Source organism: Peromyscus maniculatus, chromosome 21, assembly GCF_049852395.1.
Source record: "Peromyscus maniculatus bairdii isolate BWxNUB_F1_BW_parent chromosome 21, HU_Pman_BW_mat_3.1, whole genome shotgun sequence".
NCBI lineage: Eukaryota > Metazoa > Chordata > Mammalia > Rodentia > Cricetidae > Peromyscus > Peromyscus maniculatus.
In genome coordinates, this window is record NC_134872.1 from 50,284,934 (window position 1) to 50,299,900 (window position 14,967).

The following is a 14,967-nucleotide window of genomic DNA, read 5'->3' on the forward strand; positions in this document are numbered from 1 at the left end:
TGGGGTTTTCTGTGGAAAACCTTGGCCCTGTGGTGTCCCTTAGGCAGATTAAGAATAAGCTTCCTCCCTCAGAGTGTCCAAGGGATGCCGTAAGGAAAGCACTGGCTTGGAAAGTACAAACGAATAGAAATGACTGTTTCAGCTGCCAGTTGACTGTCTGGGGATTCACTGAGAGGAGGTTCTGGGGATACACTGAGAGGAGGTTCTGGGGATACACTGAGAGGAGGTTCTGGGGATACACTGTGAGGAGGTTCTGGGGATACACTGAGAGGAGCTTCACTACAACAGCTGGCTCTTCTGAATGACCGCCCCTTGGCTGCCCGCCATTTTGACTTCTGGGGTGGGAATCCAGTAGTTTCTCTTCCTCTGCCTTGTGACCAGCAGCACACTGCCCTGCACCTGAATTTGCCTCCCTCTGTCCTCTTTCTTTCTCTCTTCCTCTTTCTTTATTTATCTTTTTGAAGTTTACTTGAACATTTCATTAGAAAATGTTCATTACAGAAAAGTTCAGAAAAAAAGAAACAGAGAAAAAAAAAAGAAAAGAAATAGAAAGACAATTCCTCCATGGGGAAAAGGCCATTTTGGTGTGTTCCTGCTTTATTTCTCTCTCTCTCTCTCTCTCTCTCTCTCTCTCTCTCTCTCTCTCTCTCTCTCTCTCTTAAATAGTTTTGAGTTTTTTTGTATATGTAGCTGTGATAGGCAAAGCTAATTGTGTATTATGCTTATTTTTCTTTAAGATGATAATGTAGCCTTTCCCTACACTAATTTAAATGCATTTACAGCATCACCTATGTTTCCTGGAAAAAGGCTGAGTGTGGAATAACTGCTTTCCTCTGAGGTTGAGTCTTTCTAACTTACTGTTTCTAACAGGCTGGGCCTGGGAAACTTCCCACCAACCATAATAATGTATGTGTTGCATTTAAAATCGTAACGTCTTATATATTTAAAATACTTTTTTTTTTTTTTTTTTTTTGGTTTTTCGAGACAGGGTTTCTCTGTGTAGCTTTGCGCCTTTTTTTCCTGGAACTCACTTGGTAGCCCAGGCTGGCCTCGAACTCACAGAGATCCGCTTGCCTCTGCCTCCCGAGTGCTGGGATTAAAGGCATGTGCCACCACCGCCCAGCTTTAAAATACTTTTTAATCTGTTTTTTAAGCTTTTACAATTTTTGTGTGTATGTGTTGGTATGTATACATGTGCATGTGTGTGCATGTGTTTGTGTGTGCATGTTCACATGGCAGCCAGAGGTTGGGTGTCTTCCCCATCGCTTTCCACTTTCTTTTTGTTGTTGTTGTTGTTTTTTTTTTTTTTTTTTTTTTTGGTTTTTCGAGACAGGGTTTCTCTATGTAGCTTTGCGCCTTTTTCCTGGAACTCACTTGGTAGCCCAGGCCGGCCTCGAACTCACAGAGATCCGCCTGCCTCTGCCTCCCGAGTGCTGGGATTAAAGGCGTGCGCCACCAACGCCCGGCTTGTTGTTGTTGTTTTTTAAGACAGGGTTTCTCCTTGTGTCCTTGGCTGTCCTGGAACTCACTCTGTAGCCAGGTTGGCTTTGAACTCACAGAGATCCACCTGCCTCTGACCCCTGAGTGGTGGGATTAAATTAAAGGCGTCCACCCGGCAGCCACCTTATCCTTCAAGATACATTCTCTCTCTGAACTTGGGGCTTGGTATTTTGTCTAAACTGAGCCCCAGGAATCAGCCTCCCCCGTCCTGGGATTATCAGTGAGCACTGTGGCACCTCGCTTTAACTCGGGTTCTGGGATCCAAACTCAAGTCCTCAAGCTTTCGTGGTGAGCACTTACCTACAGAGCCATCTCCCTGCCCTTCTTTTATTTTAATTTTAAAGAGCTTCAAGAACAGACAGAGAAGAGTAGGGGAGAAGAGGCAATCAGAGGGAGCGGGGCTGCCTCCAGCCCAGCGGCCGGTCTGGCTGGCCAGTCTCTGGGAGGCAGGGGTCTCAAGGCCCCTGAGAACTGCCTGGGCTGGGTCAGGAGTCAGGTAGCACGTGAGAGCTAGCGTGTAAGGAAGGCAGAGGCTGCGGCTCACCCCCTCCTCTGGAGTCCCAGTCTAGGAGGGAGGCGTGCAGCAGCCTGTGAAACGGGGCCTTGCAGTTTCTGAAGGAAAATGAAAAGAAAGAAAGAAAAAGGTCTAATTATAGAGTTTACAGTTCTCCTTTCAAGAGGTACAGCCCAGTTGCATTCTGGTAATGGAAGCAAAATTAAAAATATGAGCAGGAAATGAAATTAATTTCAAAAAATATCTGAAAACAGGGATTTTGTGGCTCCATCCCACCGGCCTGAGTTGACTGGCGAGGTTTCCCGGGGACGTGGTGATTAATAGGACAGAAATGAGGAGGTGTGAATTGATTTTGGACCTGGGTGGGGAGCTGGGAGAGGTTGGCATTAGCCCACTGGCTCTGTTTGCATTTTAAAGTCCCCCAGGGTGGCCACCTCCTGGACATCTCTGAGGGTGGGAAGTTGGGAGGGGCTGAGTGCCCTCACAGGAGCTTCTAAAAGGAGTTTGTTTTCTCCTTTGCAGAGGTGCGGGCTCAAGCCGCCGCCACGGCGAGACTCAGGCTCGGTCCCTTAAGCACAGAGGTGCCCAGAGCTGAGAGAGCCCGGCTGCACACTGCCCAAGTGCTTAATGGGAAGGTGTGGGGGAGACAGTCCAGGGCTGGGGGAGCGGCATGAAACATGCCCCTCCCTCCCCCTCTTCGCTCTTTTCTCCCCTCGGTACAGAGACTCATTTAGCATCCTGAAGAATGGCTCCACAGCAATGACTAATCTTCAAATGGGAAAAGGCCGCCGTCTGGGAGGTAGAGCGAAGGCCACGGTGCAAGGCATTTGTTTTATCTGAACTTAAAACTCGAGACAGAGGCTGATTTCACTGTCATCCAAGACACGGATAATTAAAAACAAAGACATCTTTAAGAGGGATCTGAGGCGGCTCGCCCCTCCCCCGCCCTCCCCCTCCAGATCCTTCATCTCCACCCCCCATCTCCTTTTCCCAGAAAAGGCTGGGAACACTCTTAAAAGTTAAAATCATCCTAACGAGAGAAGACACGTTCTTGAAGAAATTTTGACTTACAGTTTACAGCTTTGTAAGCATTTCAGTCAAAAGATGTCCTGGGCTCAGGCACCAAGTGAAGGCTGCATAGTTTCGACGCTAGCTTGGTCTTCTGTGTGATTATTTTTACAACATTTGCAATTAAATGCAGATTTCATGTTGCCTCATCTGACTGGACAGAGACATCGGAGCTTCTGGAAGCCGTGGCACATGGGCTCATACACACAGAGTCCATGTGTTGGAGTCAGAAACACCATGCCTACACACGTTTGCCTGTGAACCTCTGCCCAGGACCCTCGGGACTTGAGAACTGCTGTTCCCGAACCTTAGTCTCTGGAAATGGATCTTCTGTGTCACTCATTTGTGAGGAACATTTCTCAACTGCAAGTGTAGGGCTAATGACTGCTTGTGTGTGTGTGTGTGGTCCCTGGTCTTGCCTTGTTAGGCAAGTGCTCAACCACTGAGCTACATCCCACCCCTAGATATGTTTTTAGATTTCAGAAATCTAGAAGGAGAGATATGAGTACACGTGTTCCTGTATTTTGGTTTTGAAAGGAGCCTCTCTCTTTGTGTGCATGTCTGGAGTGATGTGTGTATGTGTGTGTGCGCATGCGTGTGTGTACGTGTGTGGTGTGTGTGCATGTGTGTGTATGTGTGTGTGATATGTGTGCATGTGTGTGAGTAGGGATCCTGGGAACAGAAGGACAGACATATCGGTGAGATGGCGACCAGCCATGGTTCTGACAGAAGGCTGCGGAATGTGGCGGTTACTACCTCAGCAGAAAAAGGTGACAGAAACCGTAGGAAGCTGGAGTGCTCCAACCTTGTGAGCTTAGACAGTCAGCAGTTTTCCAGAGAATTCTTTATTGCTCTTCTTCCTGGGATAGCTCCTCCAGCTTAATCCTGCCTGTTACATGAGAAAGTTAACCCCTCACTCCCCGGGTCTGTTTCAGAGGCAATAAAGTCACCAATGTAAGATCTGAATTTCCCTCCCCTCCCTAGACCAGCAGGGTAGGGGACAGGATAAACCAGGCCTGGAGTGGCATAGGGACTTTTCCTGGAATCTGGCTGACCCCGGATATGGGGTCATGAGGATCTTGCTCTGAAGCTCCCAGGAGGCTGTAGGTGACAGCAGCACACTAGTGTTGGGACCCTGTGTCCTTCTGCCTACACCCCCCACCCCCCCGCAAACTCATGCTTCTGGACACAACAGAAAGACCATACCCAAAGACCCGCCACTCAGGCCTAGGAAGGATCTGAAGCAAGTTTCCAGTGACGGGAAGAAGAGCGAAAGCCTTGTCCTGGCAGGGCACTAAGGCAGGAGCCGTTGGGCCAGGCCCCTAAGTGGGGCACAGCTGTAAGCCATGTAGTGGACCAAGATGATTTAACCTTTAGCACCTCCATGTGTGAATGCTTGGATTCTCTGAAGTGGTCAGCTTGATGCATTCTGAGCCTGTCTTTGACGGCCCCCGAGCAGCCTCATGGGAACAGCGGCAGCAGTCCGCGTTCTCAGGCACCCCGCTCCTTTCTCTCCTGGAACACCTTTCTGCGCCATGCCTGATTTATCCTAGAGCCAATATCCCTTCCTGGTGCAGCTACACCACACGTGGCCATGCCAGCTGGGCAGGAGGAAGATTCTCAGTGGCCCAGTGGCCAGCAGAGTGCCACATACATTGGTGCTCAGGGGGAGACTGCCGAGTTCGAGCTGCTGACCCAGAAGGTGAACTCGGGACCTTTGGACATTGAAAGTCAAATCCGTTGTCAATTTTTTTCCACCCCCCTTTCTTCACAGAAAACAATATTAAGACACCCCCGCCCCTCAGTCCTTGCCCTGACTTCTCTCAAGTTGGGCCTTTGACGTCGGTTTTTCCCATTTCAGAATTGATACAGAATCTCCAAAGATAACCAAACTGCTATTTAGACATTTTCAAGATGCAATTTGAGTTCCAGGCAGGAGAAAGGGGTGGATAAAAGAGATTATATGATAATGATATGGCTGTGGGAAGCCTGTCAGATAAAATGCGTTTTCTCTGGTGGGCAAGCTATTTCTGGAGCTGTTCTGGGTCCCTCCACTGAGGGATGTGTTTATCCTAATGGGAAGCAGAACCAAGCTAGGCCGCAGGGCCCTGCATGGCTTTTAACATCTTAAGACACCACAAGAGACGTTTGTGGTGGTCAGAGGACGCGTTTAGTGTGCTCTGGCCCTTTCAATGTGTGCTGACTTGGCTCTGACAGGATCTGGCGGGAAGAGAGACGTCGGAGGCAGAGTGGGGGAAAGTGTGTCTATCCAGATGTGCCTGCGAGAGAATTTAGGGTACAAGGAAAAGCCAGTTTGCACCGACTTGTACGATAAGCAGAGATGATTGGTCTCACCATAGCCCAGAGCCATGGCTTCAGGTAGTACTTCATCTGAGCTCCTGCTGTAGCTCATCTGTTCTTTGTTCATGTGCTGACTTCCTTTACACTGCCAGGAGCACTTCCAGCAGAGGGAACGCTTTCCCTTCCATGTAAACGGGCTGTCTGAAGCCACCACCCTAACTAATAGCAGCTGATTAACCTTTGCAAACTCTAGATTCTCACCGTAGGCTCACTGGTCTACTCAGCGTTCTGAACCCAACACAAGGAAGGAGCCTGGAGTCCCTCTTCCTTCTTGGCCTGGAGCTAGGGAAACACTCCAGGGTCCAGGCCTTGACTAGACTCTGCCAGGAGGTTGGAAATGACAGTTATTAAGTGACCAATGGTTATCACAGCTAGAAACTTGGAAGTGGAGATCTAGCAGAGATTGCCAAGGCTGAGACGTGGGCTTTTCTGGTCCACAGAATTGATGGGGATCCAGACATTTAATAGCAAGCTAAAAACACACACGTCCAAAGCACACAATCACATCTCCGTTTTCTCTCCTGTCACATGGACACAGCAATATGGACATAGACTTTGCAAAGAACACAGATGTTTCGTGAATGAACTCCAGAGGCCATCTAGTCCAGCCAACCTGGGATTTGCTTCCCTCACGGTGGGATGAAGACAGTTGCAGCTCCTTGATACCTCTCTGCTCCCCAATGCCACTGCGACCTAAGTTGGCCTTGATGACATTCCCCATGGAAAATATGAAGGCTGACTTTGCTAGAGCTGCCCATCCTGGCTCCACTTAACACAATGGGGTACGAGCCTCCAGGACCCAAAAGACGGGGTTGAATTTGTGAGTAGGAACCCATCCTAACTCACACCCCCATCTCTCCAGGAGTTCTGGAGGATGACCAGGGACGGTCTGAGGGTAAAGCCTAGCTGTGTGCCTGAGACAGTAGGAAATGGAGTGGAGTGACACCAGTGATAGACAGAGAGGAGAGAGGTATTCTCGGAGAAGGGAATGTTCTAGAAGATTGGTGGGCTTCTGAGTCCTGGGGTAGACACTCTGCTTTGGCTCCCACAGGCGGTACAAATCTCATGTAGAGCAAAGTGAGATGGGAGCTCTGAGGGCCTCCTGGGGAGGTAGATGGGTCATGTCCTGGTCCCACCTTCCCTGTTCATAGAATAAAAGCCTCGCTGTTTCCCTGGCCCAGGAGCTGCTTTCTCCAGCTCTGGTCTGAAGCTGGTCTTTTATTGTGTGAAAAAGATATTAAAACATGCATACCCAGAAACACACACACACACACACACACACACACACACACACACACACACACAGCCATACAAAACAGTCAAACACAAACTCTCATTCTCCGAGACACTGGCACCCCCCCCCCCCACACACACACACACATACAACTAGACTTTCTCCTAGGTCTGTTCTGCATATTCACTCTGGGCTCTGAATATACAGCCTGTTCTCCATCTTTGTGTATGAAAACAGCCACTGTCCCCTCAGCATTCTCCAGATGGTAAATGCTCTGAGGGGAAGCAGCAGCTCCCTTTGGCTCTCCACCCTGTTCTCTCTTTTTCTGGGCCTAGTATGAAATAAAGACTTCATAAACAGTATCTCGAGAGTTTAGGGTTTGTGGGGTGTAGCCTAGATGGTCCTGAAGTGTTAGGTCAGAAGGTTCGGGGCCTAGGAAGACTCTGTTCGAGACACACAGTCCATCTTGGGGGAGCCTGGCCTCTCAGTGGAGGTGTTTGGTACCAACAACCTGAGAGTGTGGACTTGGGGCACTTGACTCCAGAGGAGGCTGGAGGAATCAGCCAGGGCTTAAAAGCTCACCTCTGTTGACCACAAGATGGCAACAGAGCTTTGCCCGAGTCCTGCTTGGGGGTAGGAGTGGGTCCAGTTGTCTGAGGACTGGACGTCTTGTCCCCTTCTAACCAGATGGTTGGAGTATCCCTGAGCGTCTTCAGAGTGGTCTGGGCATTAATTGAGTGTGGGCTGAGTGTGCCTTTTCTTCCAGCTTCATTAAACTCGGTTCTGACCTGTTCTTACTGAATGGTTCTAACCTGTCTCGGTCCATTTTAGCTATGCCCTAAGCTCTGCAGGAGGTGGGCGACAGAACAGCATGGTTCTACAAGCCAGTTGGGGGATGAGTTGCTGGACAACGCCTAGAAGTGCTAGTGATGCTGAATTTTCCCAGTCCACCTTAGGGGAGGCTTTCAGTGACTTTCCATCTAGAAACACCATCACCTGAACTGGGCAGTGCTCTCTCAGGGAGCCTCACAACTCTCTTGGGTTGGACTCGTTCATGTTCTTTATCATGGGACCATGTCTGGCTGTTCTGGAGTATCTTGGTTGGCAGCTTTGAGACGAGTTGGAAAACTGGGCAGGAGAGTGGAACCTTCAAAACACCCACCACTGCCAGAATCCCACTTGAGCAGCTCACTCCACTGCCAGGGTACTCTTCTGGATGGCCCGTCAGGCTGTCCACTCAGGATTTCATTCCCATCATGCTGATCATTGCTTCATCTTGGCCATGGAAGGTGATGTCAGGGGAGAGAAGTACAAAATAGAAGAAGACGCCAGGCACCTCAAAGTTGCTTTGATGAAGGTTCATGGGGTGAATGCAAGAAGGGAATGACTGCACTAATTTCAGGAATAGATGGTGCAAATAAATGGATGGTGTGAATGAACGGATAGTGTGAATAGAGAAAGGGTGTGAATGAGTGGATGATGTGAATGAGGGAAGGGTTTGAATGAATGGATGAGTGAATGGATGGTGTAAATAAAGGCAAGGTGAATGAATGGATGGTGTGAACAAAAAAGGGTTTGATTGATTGAATGAGCAGATCGATAGTGTGAATACAGAATGGTATGAATGAATGGATAGTATGAATGAGAGAAGGGTTTGAATGAATGAATGAAAAGGTGAAGTGAATAAGGAAAGATGTGAATGAGAAGATGATGTGAATTAGGGAAGTGTTTGAATGAATAAATGGATGGATGGTGTGAGTAAGAGGAGAACTTAAATGAGTGAAAAGATGGTGTGGAAAAGGGAATATGCATGAATGAATGGGTGGCGTGAAGAAAGGAAATGTGTGAATGATATTAGGATGCATGAATGAATAAAGGATGGTGTGAATGGAGGAAGGTTGTGGGTGAATGAATGGATGGTGTGAATGAATGAGATGACATGAATAAATGAGTGAGTAAAGAAATGGAAGCTGGATTGAGGAGAGGCTGATCCTTCACCATGTGCCGCTGGTCAGTGTGACAGTGTGTGTGTATTATTTTGCGGAGGGTCATGTGGCTTTGCCAGTCTCCAGGGAGCAGCTGTGCACAGACACCCAAGAAGTCAACCCTCCAACAAGAGGAAAGGGCAGTGGGGAAGTCTTAGAGTGTTCTCTGCTTGCTGCAGTCTCTTCTTTATTATGGGGGAACTATTGGAAGGTTGGTGCCCTTCAGTAACAATGATTGTTCCTACTCTGTAAATCAGAGGCACATCTCTGGGAGCAGCTTCGTCATCAGGAGTGAGCATTAAACGTATTTTTATTGATTATGTATAAAGCAATGCATGAATACTGGCACCCACATACAGATGAGTCTTACTATTTGATGAATCTTCTGGGGATTTGCATACTCATCAACACTCATTAACGCCCGAGGCCAGCACGGATGGTGCTTTTGCAGCCATTCTTGGACACAGGCAGAGTGGCCAAAGTTTGAGTCACCTAATGGGTACATTCCCAGTTGTGAACAAACAAAGTGACATTCTGCTTTCTGCCCCAGCTCTCTCTTCGTAAACAAATGTCCCTTCTGTGGTCTATTTAGGGCATGTTTGGGACATTTTTGTGCTCCTTACTACTGGCTGCACTGTTGAAAATGGCCACAGGCGCAGCGATGAAGAGCTGTTGGTACATCTGAAGCCAGAGCGGGCCAGTGTGCCTTACAGAGATGCGTAAGATACTTTTTAAATGAGTTACATTTGTTCTTTGATAATGTCATATAGGCATATAATGCATATGAGTGTCTAATTCTCACCCCCGTCTCTCCCACTTCTCCACAGATCTCCTTTTTACATTCTTTTCTATTCGTTTAGTTTTGTGACCCACCGAGTTTGGTCATGACTATCTGTGTGACCACGGGCTTGGAGTTGTCTACTGGAGACTGGTGAGCTCTGTAGTGGGCACACAACTGAAGACAACGATGCCCTGCTCTTAGTAAATAGTTCAGTAGTAAGGCATAGGGCCCCATGAACTCTTCCCTCGTAAAGGACTGTTACCGGGGGTAATCCGTGGCCAGCCCACTCCTGGTAACTACAACCATGGGTTCATGATTTGCAATGGTTGTGTCATGCCTAGAGGTGGCATTTTACAGACTTCCTCCCTGTCTTCTGGCTTGTATGTTCTTCCCAACTTCTATTCTTCATTGTCCCTTGAGCCTTAGAGGGGGCAATATAAATGCCTTGTTTATGACTGGCTCTCAATTACCATTTATTCTCAGCATCTTGGGCAGTCTCTGTATTTACCTCTATTCACTGTAGAGAGGCTTCTTGATTAAGGTTAGAATAGCTTCTGTCCATGGGTGTAAACACATATTTAGAAGGCAGTTTGGTGCCACATTAATATTAGATTCCCCTCACTTTGGCCTATGACCTTCCCGGGCATGGGTTTACTGGGCTTACATTACCAGACATGGATTCCCTCCTGTGAAGTGGGAATCAGATTCAACAAGAGAGTGATTGGTTGCCTCCCCTAACAACCATGCCACTATTGCATAGGTGGGTATATCATGTATGTTGATTTTGTAATTCATAGGGTTCGCAGCTGCTTAAGACCACTGATGCCTTTTCTCCACCAGCTGTCTGGAGCATATCTTCTGGCATCTGAAAGTCACCAGAGAATTTTCTCGCTCAGTTCAAACTTGCGTTCTCTGTGTCTTGCAGCCAAACTGTGTGATGTCTTCAGTAACAGGGCCTTATTCTCTAATTCTGGTGGGCAACCAGAAGAACTGACAAGAACCTACATTGTTTTGGGGGTCTCTATTTTGGGGCCTCCCTGACCAATAACCCCAGTGGCGGTATCCCACAGCTGGCACTAGGAACTCTGTTGAGTAGCAGCATTATCTAGGCATGCACTTTATCTCACTTCAGTCTCTCTTTTATGATTTTAATTGGGTTACAAGGTAGTAAATTTTCGTATGGCTTTTTGTACCATTCATTTTGGTTAAACCCCTTCCATTTTTAAACCCTCTTGGTCCTCGTCTTCTCTCTCTTTTCCTTTAACCCATCCCCACTATCCCCACTCCCTTAAGCCATCTCCTCAAACATCTTAAGGAGAAACACACGGGAGCAAGGCTGTGTACCGATCCATTTACAAACACGTGGCGGCCGGAGCTCCCAGTAGCCTGCTCTTGCATGTGTCCCACTGGAAGCAGACAACGTTTCTGTCCGTTGTTCGGCGTGACTTCACTGTAACCACTGAGAATAACAGCGACAGATGTAAGACTGCAACTGTGAGTAATGAAATGTATTATCTCCGCTAACTCAGGCTTCTTTCCAACTGTCTCTCTCAGAGGGAGTCGTTATGAACAGTGTGGGGTGTATCCTTCCATATCTATTTCCATTCATTTGCATAGTTATTATAAATAAAATAGCATAGTTTGGGAGAAGTATCTATAAAAGATAAAGGTGATCTGTCGTTTAGTGCTTGGATTGCAGGTAGGAAACTTTTTCAATATCTCTTCCCTTTAGAGTTATTATTTCTGGAGGTGGAGGTCTAAGATCCTGTTACAGTGGCATCTCTTTTAGGATGTACCTCCCAAGGCAGAGAGCAGAGGGACTGGCAAGCATTTTCTGTAAAAATCTAATCAAAGATAAGGTCCTTGTCACATATACTTAGCTCTTGCTAATGTGGTACAGTGGCCGCCACAGACCATATGTGAGTGAACAGCATTGCTCTTTTCCAATAAAGCTTTATTCCATCGTAGGAATTTAGTTTGGTTTATATAATCATCCCCTCATGGACAGGCAGGCATGTTATACCCAGTCTTTCAGTAGCATAGAATATCACTTGAACATTTCTGTAGTATTTCGGTAGAGTAGGATTCTAGAACTGGAACTGCTAGATGAAAAGGTTAAAGGATATAGATGCTGTGAATGCTTATCTATGTTTCAGGAGACAAATGGATAACGAAGGAGGGTTTCTGGAGAAAGTCAGGACTTTTAAATCTAGACCAACTTTCTGTCCATACACCTACACTGTCTGTGAGACAAGGGCTCCAGCATGTAAGAGTCCCTGAAACAAAACCCCTTTATGTCCCTCTGCCATACAGATACACGGTTGCTTTTATCACTAGATTAAAAGAGAGGGTCAGTCCAAGAGCCCCCAGCCTTAGAGAGATTGAGGAAGATTGATCAAGTAGGCCAGGGGAGCCATTAGAGAGCATGGCCTGTGGTAGAGCTCATACCTGCCCCTGCTCTCGGGGCTTGGCACTGCAGTGGAGGCTGCTGTAAGGCCATGCGGGGACTGGCATGAGCGGCTGGATACTCACCTCAGGGCTGCGGCAGGTATAGGAAAATTGAGCTGGGGACAGGGGACCAAATGAAAGGCAAGGAATTAGCCTAGCATCCAGTTGGTAAGGGCCGCTCATGGCAAGTCAGTCTCATGAGTGAAGCCAAGGTGATGGGGGAGCTGGGGACTCAGGATGAGCAGATCAGGACCAAGGATGTGGCTCAAGAGAGGGTAGACGCTGTGTGTCGATGAGGTGCAGCTGAATACCAGTTAGATGGCAGGAACCACGGATGGTGATGCCGGAGTCACTGGCCTGTGTTCTGACAAGTGACCATGGCAATAACTAGGTAGCAGCGTCTGAGAGATCTCTTCTAATTCTGCATAGACCAAAGGTTGGTAGACAAGCAGTAATGCTGAGGTGAGAGGGTAAGGGTGGCTGGTGCCTCCGAGATAATCAATAGTGCCGAGCCATTCAAAAACGTATAGAACACTGGTGACCTAGGAGTGAGTTTGTCGTGGTCCCTGTTCTCTGGACTCCTGTTGGACTAGCCGTGAGGGCAGGTGGACCTGAGGTTTATTCCATTGCTGAAGAGGTTCTCATAGACTTTGAGTCTCAAATCATTCCTCCACTGGTAGTTGCCACAGCAATGAAAAAAAATCACTGAGACACTTAGGTTTCATTTTTTTTTTTTTTTCCCAAGACAGGGTTTCTCTGTGTAGTTTTGGTAGCTTTCCTGGAAATTGCTCTGTAGCCCAGGCTGGCCTCGAACTCAGAGATCCGTCTGGCTCTGCCTCCCGAGTGCTGGGATCAAAGGCGTGTGCCACAACCACTTGGCTCATTTTTTGTTCTTTTAAACAACCACTGATTATGGAGAAAATTCAAATTTCCAAACAAAATTGAAAAGATTGAGCAGCACATTCCAGCACCTAGTTCTCCCAAATTTATATGTTGGTTACTGAATCCAACAGTACTGGGAGGTAGGAGCTCATGGGATAGACTCCCAGTAACTAGGGATCTGCCCTTAGATCTCTTTAATTTTTTATGTGCCCCCCCCCCCATCCCCATTACTGTGACTTGAACCTAGGGCCTTGTGCATGCTAAATCAAGCAAGTACTCTACTACCAAATTACAGCCCCAGATCTTCAGGTCTTTAAAGTTTTTATTTTGGGACAGGGTCTCACTAAACTGTTCAGGCTGGCCTTGTATTTACTGGCTAGCCCAGGCAGGCAGGCAGGCTGGCCTTGAACTCGTGATCCTTTTGCCTCAGCCTTCCACTTAACTGGGATTACAGGCCTGATGGCTGCAGGCAGGCTCTGCAGTCCTCTCTTACTTTACTTACTTTTTCCTGGCTCTCCCCTTCTACCCAGCAATCAATGAAGCAAGTAACTAGAGAGTTGCCCCCAGGATGTCGGGCAGATGTCCTTCGAACACACAGCTGTGGGTTCCACCCATGATTCTCTGACATCTCCACATCTACCCTGGCTTTCCAATCGCACAGCCCCGAGTGTTTCCACAGCCTGCCCATTCGCTAAAAACAAACCCCCACTCCTGAAAAGAAACCCAACACTTAAAGAATTTTCACAGCCTGTCCCGGCGGCTGCCAAGGATACATACTCCCAATTTTCAAGCTCAAATGTGCGTTTGTAATAACCCAGTCTGTGAGCACTCAGTTTGAGGGGGCCACATGTCAGGACTCCACCCTAGAAGGCCTGAGGGTCCAGCTGCCCAGGGAGTGGTGAGGGGTGGGGGGATTGCGGGAGGCAGCCATGAGCTTGAGACCCCAGGGGTCTCAGCGTCCCCTCCTTTGGGTTGGACAACCCAGGGACAAGAAAAATAAAAATCCAGAGGAATCCTAGTTGGCATGTTCCTAGCCCAGATGGAAGTGAAATGGACCACACTCCTGAAGGGCTCCAAAGACAACTCATGACATGCGTTCGTTGCCAGCAAGTTCAAGGTATGTTGGCTCACACAGCAGAAGAGAAATGTTGGGAAGGGGGAAGACAAGATCGATGGCTGCTGAGCGAGGGATCAGGGTGCTCCCTGCCAATGCGGACTGCCAGCTCTGTGAAGCATGGCTGCTTCCGAGCGACCTAGCAGGGCTGCTGCTGCGAGCCAGGAGGAGGGGGAGCAGACAGCCAGGCGACAGGCATTTGTGGGGTGTCAAGTCCCCTCTGCCGTGACCTCAGCCACTGTGCCCGCCTTTCCACACCAGCTAGTCAAGTTCTGTCCCCGGTTCCTGTCTTCTCACAGCCTCTCCATCACGCTGGCCCCGCTTCCCCGCGCCTGAACTGGTCCTTCTCACCCTCTGCTTGTTCACTCTCTCCAGATCTCTGGAGGTCTCCAAGGAAGTCCGCCTCTGCATAGCTTCCCTATGTGTTTGATGTGCCCCATTTCCCTAGTGGCAAGCCCCACACGGTGAGGGGACAAGCTAGAAAACACACCCCAACTGTGTGTGCCCTACGTGGTAGATGATGAGCGTTCAGGAAGATCAGGACTCAGGTGGGAGGGGAGGAACCTGTCACTGGCACCGGGAGAAACACCAGCAATGGCTTCCTGGGCATTGGGACGGGCTATAGCCTCTGTTTGAAGTGCAGAGGGACCTAGGTGCTTCCCAGGGTGGGGGCATCCTTCCTCCTACCAGAGTCCTAAAAGCAATGGATCTGGTTATGGGCTGAAACTCCCAAACCACAAGGCAAAAGGAACCCTTTCTTTGTGTAAGCTGGTGTTTGTTAAACTAGTGGAGAGCTGACTAGTACAAGGACACCTTGACTAGCATTCTGCTTCTTTTTGTTTCTTAGGTTAAAATATAATTGTATCCCTTCCCCGCTCCCACACGCCCTTCTCCTCCCAAATTCATGGTCTCGAATTCTTTGATTCATGACAGAAACTACTCATTGGATAGGGAAAGGGAAGGGAAAAGACAGACCTATCTTCCCCTTTGGAGACACCCCAACGACCTAAAACTTGCCATTATATCCCACCTCTTAAAGGTCCCACCCCCTCCCAATAATAGCCTGGGCTGGGGAACCAG